This window comes from Oncorhynchus mykiss, chromosome 17, assembly GCF_013265735.2.
Source record: "Oncorhynchus mykiss isolate Arlee chromosome 17, USDA_OmykA_1.1, whole genome shotgun sequence".
In the NCBI taxonomy this organism is placed as follows: Eukaryota; Metazoa; Chordata; class Actinopteri; order Salmoniformes; family Salmonidae; genus Oncorhynchus; species Oncorhynchus mykiss.
The window spans coordinates 58,342,042-58,347,675 of NC_048581.1; the positions used below are offsets into that span (position 1 = coordinate 58,342,042).

At 41.3% G+C, this 5,634-nt stretch overlaps 1 non-coding gene across 1 annotated transcript; it reads left to right on the plus strand.

The window, feature by feature from the left end:
• Positions 1–3,533: 3,533 nt before the first annotated feature.
• On the plus strand, positions 3,534–3,623 carry trnar-ucu. Its single transcript is given in 2 exon segments — positions 3,534–3,570; positions 3,588–3,623. It is a non-coding gene; the product is annotated as a tRNA-Arg (tRNA).
• The last annotated feature ends 2,011 nt before the right edge of the window (positions 3,624–5,634 follow it).

Genomic DNA, 5,634 nt, shown 5'->3' on the forward strand with positions numbered 1-5,634 from the left:
TGGAGTGTTCAGAGCGCACACTGGACACTCTGGCCAAGGAATAGGGTTGATCTGAGCGTTCTGATCTCACAACGGTAGTCAAGTGCAGAAACTAACTGGCTAAATTTAGCTAGATTTCTAGCTATTTCCAAACACAAATGAGAGAACACCTTACTCTGATTATTTAACTTGTCCTAGCCAAGCTGGTTATATTGTTTTAATGTTATCTACAGTGTTAGTGACTGTAACTGTGCTGCTAGCAGCAATTTAATTATGTTTTTTTGTCTACATGTTCGTAAATTCATCGGTTATTCTGCGCTCTGGCACAATCAAATGAGAGTGCTCTGAAATCGGAATAGATAGCCAAAGTGATTTAACGAACGCACCCTATATTGACCTGAGGTATAGTAAAGGTTAGCCTGCAGAAAAGCGGTGTGCATAAGGGAAGTACCAAACCATCCTTGATATAGGGAAAGTGGAAATGTGGCTAGGATAGAATAAATGATATAGTAAAACCTACAAGAGAGCTAATGTAAACCAGGGAAGAAACACACTACCCTCCCCTGTGCCAATAAAAAAAACATACAACCCTCCCCAAAGCAACCAAAAAAAGTTAGACAACCCTCACCTGTTTTGGACCACCTCCCCAACCCAATAGGCTAAATGTCAAACTGTCTTATTGACCGCCCTACATTGAGAAAGTGTAAGCAGAGTGAGCTGTAAACCGGATTGAAGACAGGAGGAGAAATGGAAGTGAGTGAGAGCGAAATATTGGAGGTGGTAGGTGTGGTGAACTTCTCAGAGCCCAAGGCTTGCACCTAGGGTCAGGATAAAGATGAGTCTGTGATGGTAGGAGTAAACTTTTTTATAAAAAGTGGACCCTTGCCTTTTGGCTGATCCATTTGTATTTTCAGGGTGGGTGAAAACAGATTTGGGTGCTGTGGAATCGGTGAAGGTAACCAGAAGCGGTCTTGTGATAATTGTTTGTGTTTCTGCTGGTCAGAGGGAGCAGGTGCTGTGAAATGTTTTGCTCTCAAGAAAAGGGCGTCATTGAAAGGACTGATTACTTGGGTAGCAGTAAATGTGAAAGTTTCCCAACTGAAGGGGAAGATTCCCGGTGTTTGTGATGCTTGTCGTTTAGTGCGACGCAGACAGGGTGGGGTGAGTGGTGAAACAGAGGAGTCATTGTCTGTTCTTTTGAGTGTTCATGTTGAGTCTTTGCCCGACAAAGTGATGTTAGGATATATAAGTTATCCCGTATGAGCTTTTGTGCCGAATACATTACATTATTACAGGTGTCAAGCTTATGGGCGTGTTGCAGCAGTGTGTAGGAGGGAAGTTCCTAGGTGTGAGAAGTGTGCAGAAGGGCATGAGACAAAAGAATGTGTAGCATTGGGGATAGTGTGTTAATTGTAAGGGTGCCCATGGGGCTGGGGATCTGAAATGTATTTTTTAAAATGTAATTAAGTAAGTCCGTTAAGAACAAATTTTAATTTACAATGACGGCCTACACCGGCCAAACCCAGACAATGCTGGGCCAATTGTGCACTCCCAATCACAGCCAGATGTGATACAGCCTGGATTCGAACCAGGGTGTCTATAGTGACACCTCTAGCACTGAGATGCAGTGCCGAAAGTGACACCTCTAGCACTGAGATGCAGTGCCACTCAGGAGCCCCCTAAAAGCCCAAGGCGAGAGAGGCATGTTGAGATTTCCAGGGTTTATTTATAGCAATGGTTATCAATTGTACTTCAGAGATGGAACATAAGTAGCATAAAATTGAGGTTGTGGTGGCAGCTGCAGAGAGATAATTAGGTGTACGAGACTTGACGTCAGAAGAGTTACAGGGTGTCCTGAGTGGTGGTGTTCTGTCTTGTCCTTTCAGGCTGTTGGCCTGAGGTAGGAATAGATAGATTGAAATAGTGGAGTAGGGTGGTGGGGTTTTAGTGAATGTTGGGTTAGATGGTAGGGCATTTGATGATTTATTTATTTTAAAAATTCAAGCAAAGTGTAAGGGAGTTATACTCCAGTCTAGTAGGTGGCGGTAATGCAACATTTATTGGATGCCAACTGCCGTTAAACCTCATCGAAGACCGCACAACATTGCTAACACTAGCTAGCTAGCCAGTAAATATCCCCCCCCCCCCAATAAAAAAATGTATGCTAGTAGGCTAAATTGGACATGTTATGAATAAAATGAATCTGCTGTTGACATCAGAATACGACTTGTGGCTTGCCACACTTACAACCATCCTTTTACCAGGTTCCCATGAAGAATTTGTAATGCTAGTCCACCACAACATACCTGAGAGTCTCCCGATTAGCAAGGTATAGTTCATTTAATTGTGTAATAAAAAAACAGTTTGAGATCATTGTGAGGGGATTTCGACAGTGGTTAGAATTGGAAATTGGAGAATTTGTTGTCCAAGGTTACAACAGTAACCACGGGGGCGGGGCTTAGCGAAGGGTAAATTGTCTATAAATCAAGGAAATAGGTTGAATTGAAGAATCAAAACAACTTGCCCAATATTACGGTTTTTAAACCTGGTCTTAAATTAATAGATTAAGCTCTTTATCTTGTGTATTGGATTACAGATGTGAGAACTTTTAGCCCAACCTTCTGAATACAGTTCAAATCCTGATAAGGGTGAGTGGTTTGACAAAAAGAGACTATGGATGATGACAGATTTACGGCATGAGATGAGCGGGGATAGACGGAATAAACACGATGGGTTTTCTGCTGTCAGATTCTCAGACTAAGAAAATTAAGAAAGCATAAAAATGAACGATTCTAAGCTAAATACAGGCCGTTACGGGATTCGATGTCGGGTTGGCGAGTGTGTCATGTTGAGTAGAACACGACCCCAGAATCCGCTACAAATACTTATTGGTAGAGTAACCTCGACTGGCCAGCCCTTATCAATGGTGATGATATCGCTCATTAGTTTACTATAGGTCATGTACACAGGATACAGCTGGATGTTAACAGTGCAATGAAATGCTTACTTGCAAGTTGAATGAGAGGAGAGACGCGCATCGTCTCGTTCCTTACAATTATATAGCTCTGTTCTCATTGGTCAATTGGTTATAACATGGTTGCACTGGCGTTCTGATTGGTTGATGAGTGCAAATCGTAGTTGCAGACGACGATATGATTGGTTGTCGCAACCAGACATTTCATTGACTCACTGTTGTCAGGGAGGTAGCGTTTCATAGGGTTTCTTAACTACAATATTGTAAAGAAAGAGCAACACATTCCAAATATGTAATCAAGTATAGGCTACTGAGTGCTGGAGTGGTGTAACAGTTGTGTTAAATTTAATATATGACCAAAACTTGAGTTGTAGGCTACAGCTTGAGTAATCTTAGCCTACTGTGGTCTATTTTGAAAACAAATACAATAAAGCGTTTGATGTGTTTAGAGACATTGGATTTTAATTCAAATATTGTTCATATTTTAAAACTGCTCTAAACATGAGAGAATGACGTATACAAAAAAGTGCATCATTCGAGGCTGCCGTTTGTATTTCAAACTTCTCAACGTGTACCCAGCGGCTCCGTGGCGCAATGGATAGCGCATTGGACTTCTAGGTTAAGGATCGAAGTGATTCAAAGGTTGTGGGTTCGAGTCCCACCGGAGTCGTATTTTTTTTTTAAATCTTATGTGAAACATGAGTATATAGAATCATAATGAAAAAGGAAACATGACAATAGTGCGACTACGCAAAATACGCGTAACCAATAACTATTACTCTCCATAGTCATAAACGCACAGCTCTATATGCACACTGTAGCCTAATCTTTCACCGACATTCAAGACACAATATTAACCAAAAACTGTATAATTTTATTTCCATCCGATGTCGGGTAGTTGTCATAGTCTATAATCCAATAGGCGACGGTTTACTATGTATATAAAAGCTTGAAACATTAAATACTGTGCTGTCAAAAGTTGTTTGTGAACCGCTTGTTGCTCTCGACGTGCTCGTTCAGGACTATGCAGCCTGAAAGCGTGCGTAACAGTGCAGGAGGCGTCGTGTAACACTTGGCCTCTGGTGCTGGAAAAGCTGAGACGTCCAGTCATACAGTGGTGGAGCAGTGAAGTGCAAGGAAACCACATCAGTCTCATATACAAATATAGAATAAGTTATTTAGTAGGCTGATGGAAAAACACATATCAACACAATAATTCCGCTGTGAACAAATATTGAAATATCCTTTTTTTATTTAGCTAATAATTATCTTACTTTTTAGCTCTGCATTGTTGGGAATTTTCTCGTAAGTAAGCATTTCACGGTAAAGTCTACACCGGTTGTATACGGCGCGTGTGACCAATGCAATTTGATTGGATTTGAACACGCACAATGGTGCCCCAAACTTTGCCACCAAATGTGTCCATGCATCTGAACCGTTTGATAGTGACCTAACAGGTTGGATGGGTAGTCTACCAGGGGCGTTCTAATCACATCCTCTGTGTCAACAAATAAGACTACAATAGAGTATACTTTCTGTGAGGACAGGGTCGCCCCTTCTCATTCTCGAATAGACTCTCCGTCAATAGAAAGCTTTGGCTGTATCTCCCATTAGGAATTCCTAGTGTAGTTGATCCAGTATTACGTAGTCTACTACAGAGTAGTATCAATACCAGACATAAATAGGTATTTTACATGGAGTCATGCATGAGCAAGTAGTGGCCACACGAGTTAATTGTTCAAAACATATTTGCCTTTCTCTTGAATCCAATTAGATCAAGTTATATCGTTCTTGCGATGACATTTGGTGCTAATATCATACAATTTAATGTATTTTTGTGAGATTAATAACAAGTTAGAACAAGTTAGAAAAAATATAGGCCTATGGATTAATAACGGGATAAATAACAACGTCTGTTGTAATGAAGATTAGGCCAATAAAAAAACAGTAGGCTATTCAAACACATAATGCAGAGACGTTATTATTTATCCTTTATTTAACTAGGCAAGTCAGTTAAGAACAAATTCTTTTTTACAATGAAGGCCAATTATGCGTCGTCCTATGGACTCTCAATCACGGACGGATCACAGCCTAGATTCGACCTAGGGATTATAGTGACGCCTCTTACACTCAGCTAGGGTGCCTTAGACCGCTGCTCTATTTAAGAGCCCACTCTCTCCCTGTCACACGTTAACGTCTGACAGGGAGAGAAAGTTGCACGTTTGCGTTTATCCAGACTACAAACAATATTTCACTCTCTCCCAGGCTTGCAGCATCAGCTTGGGCTAGATTGATGCATCTCCGAAACCATGCATGTCATGTCCTGCACATCCAAGCCTTCACTGAAGAGCCTAAGCGAAGGGCGCAGTCAGTGCACTTTAGGTTTAGGGCGTAGGTGCACCAAACACAGCGAATTAGAGCCTACTATTATGCTACAATAGGGTAGGCAAAGGAGGGAAGGGTTCGAATACCCCAGCCACCATGGCTATTCGTTTCTGCATAGGCTGTTCAGATGGAACGATTCATCCATTTCTATTTGTCATCTAAATGATTCCGGCATGCAGGCCTGTTGTACTGTGTTACTTAACATTGAGGATAAACCACAAGGGAGCTCTGTTACCTTTATTTCGGCAGCCTTATGAAGGTCATATTAAAATGACTGATCTCTCCAAGTTTATATT